This window comes from Notolepis coatsorum (genome assembly GCF_963971535.1).
Source record: "Notolepis coatsorum genome assembly, chromosome: 11".
Taxonomy (NCBI): Eukaryota; Metazoa; Chordata; class Actinopteri; order Aulopiformes; family Paralepididae; genus Notolepis; species Notolepis coatsorum.
The window spans coordinates 11598368-11611485 of record NC_140175.1 but is presented as its reverse complement, the minus strand read 5'-3'; positions in this window follow the sequence as shown (position 1 = coordinate 11611485).

The window sequence follows — 13118 nt, the reverse complement described above, 5'->3', positions numbered from 1 at the left end:
ATCGTGTAGGTGTACTCAATAAATACTATTCACTCTGCCTCGAGCCACCGTCTCCGACTCCCATCTCTCGGCACTACAAGCATGTGTTATTGGATTGATTGATTGATTGATTGATTGATTGATTGATTGATTGATTGAAAATTGTATTAATGTCTGCCTTGTTTCGAACTGTTATCGAACTCAGAGTCATATAATAGATAGACCACCGCAACACTTCCGGGATTCTGAAATCGGGGAGGAGATAGCGGGGGGGGGGGGAGCATATGAATGAATGTGGATGAGAGCCGTGATGTAAGTGGTTGGTGCTGGAGACATGATCGAATAGACTTGTATGCGCCTGAATCTCCTGAACACGGCGCGACCCATTCCTAATCGATCAGAACTAAATCGGCAGAGATGATAGATCAAGTCCCTTTTCCAGCACCTACTCCCCATACACATGCGTAGATTGTCAACGGAGTCTGGACGACGCGAGATGAAGCACGAATGAATGTGGACTGTTCCATCAGAGGGGGGGGGGGAGCATGTCTATGTTCCCCGGGTCCTATGTTCCCCGATTGATTGATTGAACATTTTAGACCACCAGCCCTGATTCCAAACTCTAACCTTAACCAACTTCGAAAGAGGGCCTAAGCTTAACCAGTTCGAAACAAGGCGGACATTACCCTCTGAGCAATTTTACGTTGAATAGACGTTTAAAAGACGTCTAAATGGCCCATAGACGTCTAGGCTAAAGTCGGTCTAGAATGGGGTGAAAAGTGAAAGTTTGGTAGACGTCTATTCCAGACGTGTTTTCAACGTCTAAGCTTAGACGTGTTTTGAACGTCTATGTTTAGACGTTGTTTCAACGTCATGACATAGACGTCTAAAATCAGTCTAGAATGGGGTGAAAAGTGAAAGTTTGGTAGACGTCTATTCCAGACGTGTTTTTAACGTCTAAGCTTAGACGTGTTTTGAACGTCTATGTTTAGACGTTGTTTCAACGTCATGACAGACGTCTAAAATCAGTCTAGAATGGGGTGAAAAGTGAAAGTTTGGTAGACGTCTATTCCAGACGTGTTGTTAACGTCTAAGCTTAGACGTTTTTTGAACGTCTATGTTTAGACGTTGTTTCAACGTCATGACAAACGTCTAAAATCAGTCTAGAATGGGGTGAAAAGTGAAAGTTTGGTAGACGTCTATTCCAGACGTGTTTTTAACGTCTAAGCTTAGACGTTTTTTGAACGTCTATGTTTAGACGTTGTTTCAACGTCATGACATAGACGTCTAAAATCAGTCTAGAATGGGGTGAAAAGTGAAAGTTTGGTAGACGTCTATTCCAGACGTGTTTTTAACGTCTAAGCTTAGACGTGTTTTGAACGTCTATGTTTAGACGTTGTTTCAACGTCATGACATAGACGTCTAAAATCAGTCTAGAATGGGGTGAAAAGTGAAAGTTTGGTAGACGTCTATTCCAGACGTGTTTTGAACGTCTAAGCTTAGACGTTTTTTGAACGTCTATGTTTAGACGTTGTTTCAACGTCATGACATAGACGTCTAAAATCAGTCTAGAATGGGGTGAAAAGTGAAAGTTTGGTAGACGTCTATTCCAGACGTGTTTTGAACGTCTAAGCTTAGACGTTGTTTCAACGTCATGACATAGACGTCTAAAATCAGTCTAGAATGGGGTGAAAAGTGAAAGTTTGGTAGACGTCTATTCTAGACGTGTTTTGAACGTCTAAGCTTAGACGTGTTTTGAACGTCTAAGCTTAGACGTTGTTTCAACGTCATGACATAGACGTCTAAAATCAGTCTAAAGTGGGGTGAAAAGTGAAAGTTTGGTAGACGTCTAAGCTTAGACGTGTTTTGAACGTCTAAGCTTAGACGTTTTTTGAACGTCTATGTTTAGACGTTGTTTCAACGTCATGACATAGACGTCTAAAATCAGTCTAGAATGGGGTGAAAAGTGAAAGTTTGGTAGACGTCTATTCCAGACGTGTTTTTAAACGTCTAAGCTTTTGGAGGAGTTTGGTAGACGTCTAAGCTTAGACAAGATTCTCCTGGGCTAAATGAGAGATATGGATAGACACACACACACACACACACACACACTAGGGTGACCAGGTGTCCCCCTTTTGGTTGTACTGTCCCACCATTTGAGACCGCGTCCCACATATTGAGAGGATGTCCCTCTTTTTGAAGCAAAAAAAAAATATCGAACACAAGACATTCCTGTCAAGTGATAAAGTTTGAATATTTAAAACAGATGTTAGGTGGTAACAAGCCGGCTGCCAGTGCCAAGATGAATGTGGAGAGATATAATTCTGTATTTAATTTGTATTTATTTAGATTTAACCTTTATCTATTCTGTGAAGACGAGTTATTATAATAAAAAAAATTACATTATCTATCTGTCCCACTTTGTCCCACCAAAATCTTACTGTTGTCCTGCTTTTGGACTTTTTGTATCTGGTCACCCTACACACACACACACACACACACACACACACACACACACACACTCACACACACGGTCAGAAGGACGGACAGACATGTTATTTAATCAGGCAGGAATGTGATCAGTCAGGTTTCCCAGCACTATCAGCGCCACCTGCTGATCAAATGGCAAACAGCAGGTTAGGCTGGTGATGAACACAGCAGACCACCAATCTTCGAAAATATCGTGCTCAGATATTTGTAGGCGCATTTGCAGGACGTCTGTGGTGCATATTCTTCATATTTGGAGATGTTAATACATTGAAATAATATACTTAGTGCATAGTTTAAAATACGTCTAAGCTTAGACAAGATTATCCTGGGCTAAATGCGAGCGATGGATATAGACGTCACATAAAATCTTCGAAAATATTGTGCTCATATATTTGTAGGTGCGTTTGCAGGATGTCTCTGTCCATATTGATAATATTTTCATATGTGAATGCATTGAAATAATATACTTGGTGCATAGTTTAAAATACGTTTACAAAAAAACGATTTGGCTGGGTTACACGAGAGCTATGCAAAGACGCTTGGTTGAAAAGACGTGTTTTGCTCACTGGGTAATAATTAATAAAATAATAAAAATTTATAAAATCAATCAATCAGGGAACATATAGGACCCGGGGAACATAGGTATGATCCCAGAGGGGGGAGCTTCGGTGGGGTGGTAGTGTGAGTGGCTACAGACCACTGCACTTAAATATAAACATTAGTCTACCTGGAGACTTAATGAGGTAATTGTAGATGTCGCCATAAGACGCGTCTGGCCATTTAGTGGGATCATTGTTTCATTATCGTGTTCGGCTGAAAGGACACTGGCCACCGAAGCTCCCCCCAGTCCACATTCATTCGTGCGTCATCTTGCGTCGTCCAGACTCCGTTGACAGACTCCGTTGACAATCTGCGCATGTGTATGGGGAGTAGGTGCTGGAAAAGGGACTTGACATCGGCCGATTTAGTTCTGATCGATTAGGAATGGGTCGCGCCATGTCTCCAGCACCCCCACAGCCGTAGCTGCAACCACTTACATTACGGCTCTCATCCACATTCATTCATTTCCTCCCCCCCCCCTCCCCGCTATCTCCTCACGAGCTCAATGTAACGCGGAAGTGCAGTGGTCTATGGCTCTGGTTATGCTTAGGTCTTTCCGCCAATCAGCGCGCTCTCTGTGGCTGCCACAGGCTTGCCCCTTGAGAGGATTCTCCGGCGCTGCAGCTGGACCCACTCCGTGTGGGTGGGAGTTGCTTCCTGGTTACAGTTGTTCAGGGGAGGAGTCGCTTTAAAGAGACAGTGTCTAGTTTACTGTGATTCATAGATGTTTTCTTTTTTACATAGTTCAGGACTTTCTCTCGTCATCAACTACCTCTAATTTGTTTACATTGTCAAGGAAAACCCACTAAAACTCATAAGCACAAAGAGAAAATGGTAAACATACAGTACTCAATAAAACACTTTCTTTCTCTCTCAAACACACACTCTCAACATCAGGAACAGTGTATTGCACTACTAAAGCTACCTAGCATGTCCTATATGCTCTGTAAATACTATGTACAGATACCGAGATGGCACGTGTACCTGTTTATTGCACTGTTGTTTTTTACTGGATTCTATTAATATGTTGTACCACTGTATTTTATTGGATTCTATTATATGTTGTACCACTGTATTGCACATCGTCGCGGGCAAGACCAGCCGCATTTCATTGTATACCTGTATGCCGTGACAATTAAAACTCTTGACTTGACTTGACTCTCTCTCATTCTCTCTCACTCACTCTTTCTCCGCTCTTGTTGTGTTCAAAGTTCTATATTGAGGTTCAGTCGTCGGTGAAACGGCATGTTTCAAGCTAATATCCACACGGGTCCTTCTGGGTTTAGACGCCCATGTTTATTTAGTAAGAAGAATAAAAGAACAAAAAGACTAAATGCACAATATTCAATGAATGGCCATTCTTCCTGAGCCAGCAGCTCCTATCTAGGGTCTGTCTCCCTCAAAGTCTGCCACCAGAAGAACAACTCTCTCTCTCTCTCTCTCTCTCTCTCTCTCTCTCTCTCTCTCTCTCTCTCTCTCTCTCTCTCTCTCTCTCTCCTCCAGCTTCCTATAACACAGATGGGTCTGTTCTGAACAACATTGTACTCCATGCCCTACATACGGGTGACAGTGGCTCAGGAGGTAGAGGAGAGCAGCCGTAAACAGAGGCCCATGTTCAGGGGTGTAAAGTACTTGAGTAATTGTACTCCGTTACAATACTTAAGTACTGTTTTGGGGGATTTGTACTTTATTCGAGTATTATTAGGTTTGTATACTTGTACTTTTACTCAATTACATTTCATAGAAAGAAAACATACTACCTAGCAGCCATGCGGCCCCAGGCCAATATTAAAAAATATATATTTTTTTTTTGCATTAGACTAAGAGGTTGGCAGTCGACTATGGCTCCTTTTCGATCGATTAGTCGACTATTCGACTAATAGGGGTCAGCCCTAGTGTGGACATATTCAACACTGTTGAAAGTGCCGTGCAGCAATATGGGGGGTTTGATAAACTGTCCGCTGTTGTTACCGATGGAGCACCGGCAATGAAAGGAAAACACACAGGATTCACCGGGCTTCTAAGGCAGGTCCTAGCTGGAAGGAGCATCTTTTTTTTTATTTTTCATTTTTTTTTAGAGATGTAAGAGACACCTAGAATGTCTTTTGGACTTTGGATCTTTACCAGGGATGTCCTGATCTTTCTGTATTTACATTTGGCTACTTGCTGAGACCCTGTGCAGCACATCACCCCCACCCTCATCCACCTCCACTGGCTTCCAGTCAAGGTCCGCATCACCTTCAAACTCCTGCTCCTCACCTACAAGTCCCTCCATGCCCTCGCCCCCCGATACCTGTCTGATCTCCTCCAGCAGCACACTCCATCCCGGAACCTACGATCCTCTGATCTAGGTCTCCTCTCCATCCCTCGCACCAGGTTACGGACTTTTGGGGACAGAGCCTTCAGCGTGGCGTCCCCTATCCTCTGGAACTCTCTCCCCCCCGAAATCTGCAACGCCCCAACCCTGGACACCTTCAAATCCGCTCTAAAAACACACCTCTTCACCAAGGCGTTTCCCCATCAGTTAGTTTAGATTAGATTAGGTCCATTATCCCTTACCTTCCCTCATCCCCCCTTCCCCCCCCCCCCCCCCCCCTATTTTCCTTGCCCTATTTTTTGTCCTGATTGTGAAGCGACCTTGGGTTCTATGAAAGGCGCTATATAAATTTGATCTATTATTATTATTATTATTGCTGTATAGTACCGATATGAGTGAGTACTTTTAATAATATCATTACAGTTTCAAACAATGACTTTGAAAACATGTTTTATTTTCACCACATGTTCCTCATTTTCTGATTCTCTGTCACAAATTAAATATACAACATTACTGTTGCTGACATTTTAAGTACAAAATAATTGAGCCTGCGTAGCCCAAGGCTGGGTGCTACCAGTGGTGGTGAAGGAGGCAATTTCCACCCTACATTGTGGGCGTAGCGCTTTGAGTCTGAGAAAAGCGCTATATAAAATGTAATCAATTATTATTATCTTTTCAGAACTCAGCTATAGGGCGACAATAATGTGGTCAAGAGGCATGGTTTCTATCTTGAGCCTGAACTGGCCTGACTTGTCTTTATTCACATGGTAAGCAGCAGTAACACAAGTCTTCTCTCTCTGAGAGACATTGGGGGAGAGAACGAAATGGGTGTGTATACCTTTGCTTTTATAGTTGCCATAAGGTAGAGTACCTGGATGGCTCCGCCTAGAGTACCCTCCAGTGGGAACAGATATATATGCAACTAGGAAATCACAGGTGGAGACAATTATATATGCAGGTAAACAGTTACTAGTGTAAACAGCCATATGTACAGTTAGACAGTTACTAACAATCCTACACAGAGCCTCTGATCTCAACAAACAGCCTCTCAGGATCGCTCTCTGAGGCCGGCCACGTGGAGCGCGTTGCGTAGCTACAGGTGCAGCAGGGCCTACATCGACCTGCAGCCGGAGTTCATCTCCAAGCCCCCCTCGGCCATCTATCCCGGGAGCAGGCATGCGTTGGTCATGGGACGGGGTTGCACTCCGTGCAGCCTCAAGATTTGAGCAGAAGCACGTGCACGCACACAGGAATGCGCTGCCCTCACCAACTCGCTATAAGTACCCACCTGGGCTACTTTGCATATCAATAGCGCCGGTCGTCAGGTGTGTTAAATACGTTCTCAGATACATTCACACCTAACTTGTGAATGATATGTGTTACATACCATTCGTAGAGGCAATTAGGCACTGTCTTTAGTCTGTGCTCAAGCGAGGGGACATTTATGCGCATCCGTCATTAGCATGCGTGCAATCACAGTTGATATCAGGAACGCACCGCTGCCCGGGAGGCCCGTGAGCTGGTTCAGCCTGGATTCCCCAGAGGGGGGGCCGGCCACGTGCCCAGAAGTGCCATCCATACACCCAGGAGTGCCATCCAGACACCCAGAAGTGCCATCCAGACACCCAGAAGTGCCACGTACACACACCCAGAAGTGCCATCCAGACACCCAGAAGTGCCATCCAGACACCCAGAAGTGCCACATACACACACCCAGAAGTGCCATCCAGACACCCAGAAGTGCCACGTACACACACCCAGAAGTGCCACCCAGACACCCAGACGTGCCATCCAGACACCCAGAAGTGCCACCCAGACACCCAGACGTGCCATCCAGACCCCCGTGATCGCCACTCACACGCCCAGAAGTGCCATCCAGACACCCAGAAGTGCCATCCAGACACCCGTGATCGCCACTCACACGCCCAGAAGTGCCACCACCAGCTCAGGTAGGTCTCAGGTTTCATTATTCCTCCAGACCAGACTAGCCTGACTGTAGTCATCCTTTCCTTGATACAAAAATGAAGGTACCCTTCTTTTTTCACAATATTTTACTGTGACTGTATTGACAAATCTTCAGGGGTGTAAAACGTACCCAGAAATTATACTTAAGTGAAAGTATGGGGTACCGTCTCAATATCGCACTCAAGTAAAAGTCAGAGTATCTGGCTAAAAACACACTTGAGTAAAAGTTAAAAAGTGTCTACTTTTAAATGTACTAAAAAGTAGAATTTTTTTTCTGACCTTCTATTCTTCTGATAGCAGGTGTTTAATCAAAGATCCCCGCTTTCCAGTCTGCCACAAGGACCAATCAGCATGGGTATGGGCGGGTTCATTTTCCACTGATGGGGATTTGATTGGCTGTTTTTAAATAAAGCGCGGCCGCAGGATTAATAACGTTAACGTTAGTTCGGCCAGAGAAACAAATATACAAATTAAAATGGTTGGACCTGTGAGATTTGTACTTTGTACTTTGTAGGTCTGCATTTCAAATGTAAGGAGTAAAAAGTATGTTTTTTTTCTCTGAAATGTAATTGAGTAAAAGTACAAGTATACAAACCTAATAGTACTTGAGTAAAGTACAAATCCCCAAAAACAGTACTTAAGTATTGTAACTAAGTACAATTACTCAAGTACTTTACACCCCTGCGCCTGAGGCAAAAGTATTGGATACCTAAGGTCAACTCTGCAGTCAGGGCAGTGATTGCAAAGTGTGTCCACTGTAGGAGGTCGAGTGGTGTCAGAGGTACACAATACATGGCAGACTTACCCCAGGACAGGCTGCTACCTGACCAACCACCTTTCACAAATGTGGGCGTAGACTACTTCGGCCCATTTGAAATTAAAAGAGGGAGAACAATGTTGAAACGGTATGGCGTGATCTTCACATGCCTGAATATCTGAGCAGTGCACTTGGAGGTTGCTCATACACTTAATACTCATGCATTAATGCAATAAGAAGATTTGTAGCCAGACGAGGCACAGTCAAGACCATGAGATCTGATAATGGAACGAATCTTATCAGGGCGGAATGAGCGCTATGAGAGTCTATTCAAGATCTGGACAATCTCAAGATTCACGCTCCTCCTCCTCCTGCTCCTCCTCCTAATCCTCCTCCTCCTCCCCCACCTCCTCCTCCTCCTCATTCCCCTCCTCCTCCTCCTCCTCCAGGGGTCACTTCACGGCGCCACGGGGAGCGGCATACTGGCTCATGTTAGGCAGGCCATGCATTATGCAGCAGCTTAGGCCTCTGCGCGGGATCTCCATGTCCTCTGCGACAGTCCAACTGTCACTGCTCTGGTCGTAGCGCTCCATGTTGGAGATGGTGTTCAAGCCATTGAAGCCTCCGACCACGAAGAGCAGGTCGTCCAAGACCCCGATGCCAAAGTAGCTGCGGGGGGTGAGCATGGTGGGCAGGGCGCGCCAGGAGTCAGTCAAGGGGCTGTAGGCCTCCGCGCTATCCAGGCGGTTTTCACTGTCCCACCCTCCCACCTGAGGACAGAACACATGGGAGGAATGTTTTAGTGTGTGTCTCAGGTAGACAGGCAGGGCATCACAGCAGCATTGCAAGTCAAATGATACATATCTATATAAAAAATACCTAGTATAAAGCATTTGTCTCCATGTGCACCTACCGCATAGACTTGTCCTCCGTACGCAGCGACTCCCACTCCGCTACGCCTGCTGCTCATGGGGGCGATCAGAGTCCACTGGTTGGTGTCTGGGCTGTAGCACTCAGCTGTGAGCAGACACTCCATCCCGTTGAAGCCACCACAGATGTAAACCTGTAATAAGAAAGAATATTCTAATTTAGTTTATATATTCCATTTGATTTCATTCTACTTTAATTGTCTGTTAATCTTGATGCACCAAAGGACCCAGACAAATTCCTTGTATGTGCAAGCTTACTTGGCAATAAAGACATTTATGATTTCTGATTCTGAATGATACCAATCGCTTAGTTTTTAATGTAAGCGTTCCTTGGGTTCATCTACCACCCTGTGTTCCTCAGTTCCACTCACCTTGCCGTGGAGGGCTGCGGCGCCGGCGTCGCTCCTGCGCTCCAGCATGGGTGAGATCAGTGTCCACTGATTGGTTTCAGGCTCGTAGCACTCGGCGGAGTTCAGGTCCCTGTGTCCGTCGAACCCTCCCATGGCGTAGATACAGCCATCCAACGCGACCACGCTGACGTGACCGCGGCGTGAGTGCATGGGAGCTGCTTGCAGCCAGCTGCCAGTGACAGGGTTGAACCTGCGCACACTGCTGAGAACCTCCTCTACACTGAAGCCGCCGACGCAGTAGACCAGACCGTGGAGAGAAGCGGTGTCGTGGTAGGCCCGGGGACTCTCCGCCTCAACACTCACGTTCATCCATCCACCGGCTCGGATATCGTAAGCCTCCATGCCATTGCTCTCGCTGCTGCCACTATAGCCTCCGATGGCCAATAGGACCTCCTGGGGCAGGCGTGGGCGGGTCAGGGTTTTTGGGGCCTGTCGGAGCCGTCGGAGCCAGCGGCGCCAGCGGAGCCAGGTGGAGCCAGGGGGTTTAGGGACGCTGAGGATGAGGGCCCTGCAGTCGTGGCTGTCCCTCACCACAGGGTTCTTCTGGACGTTGTTCCTGAAGTAGTCAGGCCTCATCAAGCCCATGCGAACCTGGGAAAAGACAAGCAGACAGCGGGTACAACTCAGACAGCGGTTGTAGACGGTTTCACTGGAATTCTGTTGCTAGGGAATGGTTTGGACCGAAATGTTTGAGAACCACTGTACTAGGGAACCTAGTGTTGTTTTAATGCAATGCACAGTAATACAATTAGTTACCTTGGGCAGCAGCAAAGGGATGTTTGTTTTACGCTCCTCACGGGAGTGGTCGATCCAACGGAGGACGGCCTCGAACACTGTCTCCTCTCTCTTCACGTTCAGGTCATCCCTCTCGATGATGTCCACCAGTTGCTGCAGGGACAGCTCCACAAACTCCTGTGAGACGCGCAGCATCTCCTCAAAGTGGCACACGATGAAGAGATGGGCCTTGCGCCTCAGGTCAGGGCAGCAGTAGATGTCCGCCAACCTCCAGATGCCGACACAGTTTTCCAGAGACAGCTGGCCCTCTAGGAAGTCAGAGCACGCTCCTACTATGCCAGTGACGAGAAGCTGGTCTGCAGCCACCAGAAGCTCTTCCACGTTCTCTGCTGTCACCGGCACAAAGCGTGTGTAGGCGTACTCTATGATGAGCTGCATCATAGCCGCGGACACCCCAGGGATAGTGTCGACTGGTTTCTCTGAGTCGCTCCAGCAAGTGAAGAGGGTTCTGTGGGAGGCAGAGTATAGAGATATCTGATGAGTAAACAGTAAGCAACATTCTGTCCTGTGTAGTAATATATTTTCACTGTAGAAGTATAGGGTCTTAGCACAGTAGAAGTATAATATATTTTCACAGTAGAAGTACAGTATAGTATCTTTATACAGTAGAAGTACAGTATAGTGTCATTTTACAGTAGAAGTACAGTATAATATCTTTTTACAGTAGACGTACAGTATAGTATCTTTTTACAGTAAAGGTACAGTATAGTATCTTTTTACAGTAGAAGTACAGTATAGTATCTTTTTACAGTAGACGTACAGTATAGTATCTTTTTACTAACCAAGTTAACCTGAACCAAGCTAACCTGAACCAAGCTAAACATACCTGAAATAGGCGCTGCAGCCACACAGGATTGCCTTATGGGCGTTAAACTCAGTGCTGTTGACTTTAATAACCACATCACAGAACCTTCCCTCCAGACGCAGGTCATTAAGGATTGTACAGGACATTGCTTCCTTTTCCATTTGGGGATTTTTAAATTGTATCTACAGTATATATTCAAGCTTACAGACAAGTAGCCGGAAACAAGTGAGATCTGAGCTCTTCTGAGAGAATTGTTGACCAGATACACAAATGTTCTAGAATGTTTGATTATGACATCATACTGTGACATCACAACGGAACATCATACTGTGACATCATACTGTGACATCATACTGTGACGTCACAACGGAACATATTTGAGTTCCATTTTGAATAATATAAATAATATGTATTGTAGGCGCCGTAATGGAGGTCTCTTTATTATGATTCAGTATTCTATTTGTGTTGTATTATTAGTTGTACTGTCACTTTAGGTGGTGGGCGTGCTCACGGGGGTGTGGCGCTAATGGGGGTGTTTTATGGAATTTCATTCACCTTTTCACGGCTGACAGGTCTCGGTGTTTGACAGTTCACAGAGGTTGACAGTTCACGGAGAGAGGGGGTGAGAGCTAGGAGAGCATATTTTCTTTTGACCGCAATAACGCAAAGTGCAAATCGTATTTTGTTTGTCTCATGATGAAGTGAAAGAATAAATGCCTCAAAAGTATTTCCTGGACATGGAACGGAGTTATTTCACGTTGCGCGTCAATTGTTTGAACTCCTCCGCTCAGCCCCTCGGCACTACCTGTCTATGACAGTCTACTGCCGCAACATGTATGATAATATAATGTAATGTTATATATTATAATTTAATGTAATATAATAATAAAGTATAATATATTTAGCTCCATTTGAATAATATAGACATTATGTCTAAAAACATGACATTCTTTAGAAGTCTTAAAATATATATAAAAATAAATGTAAAATAATAACGTTATTTATAACACCATTCATACAGATTGCAGCTCAAATTGCTTTACACAAAAAACGAAACAAAAGGATAAAAAAAAAAAAAAATTACAATCACTCCATAACTAAGAATGGAAATTATAAGACATGAAAATTATAAAAACGGTAATAAAACAACTAGATAAGATGGTAAAAATAGCTAAATAAGACAAACAGTAAGACAATAACATAGGACAATAAAATAATTACAAATAAAATAATAATAAAGACCAACATTAGATAGTAAACAATAAGAAAAAATGAATAACACTAAAATAAGACATTCAAAAAGAACAAATAAAATTATTTAAAAAAAATACATAAAACAATGATAACAATGATAATAAAATATTTAAGTAAAAATAAGAGAAATAAAGAAAAATAAGACAATAAAATAAAGATAATAATTCATTTAAAAGCTATTTTAAAAAGGTACGTTTTGAGCAGTTTATTTAAAGTGCCAACCGAGTGTGCTGTCCTCATGACCTGCAGGAGAGAGTTCCACAGTTTTGGGGCGTAGCAGTGAAAGCACTGATCACAGCATCATGTCACGGCACCACTTGTAACTCTGCTGTGGACACTGAGCACCCGGCTCTATAGCAGACACAGGGAGAAACAGAGGGAGGCTGCTGATGCCAGTGGGTGGTGCCGGTGTAGCTCCAGATTCTGGGCCCCATGAAAGAATGTTTTTGTAGGCCCCCAGTGAATGCGAGCGCGCGTTAGCGCGCGAGCGGAATTTCTTTTGGCCATTTTTTTATTGATGAAAACGCATAATATGGTTTTTACCTATACATTCGGATCAGCAGTTCAGCACCTGCACTGTTGGTGGGTGAGCCTAGTAAAGGATGTCGCATTGCGTTCATCTTCAATGAATGGACCAATGCAATAGTCTACCAAAGCCCCCCCTCTCTCTCTATATATCTCACACACACACACACACACACACACACACACACACACACACACACACACACACACACACACACACACACACACACACTTCAGAAACAAACATAGTATCAATGAGAGCATCAATAATACACCTGAGTGATGTCTAGTA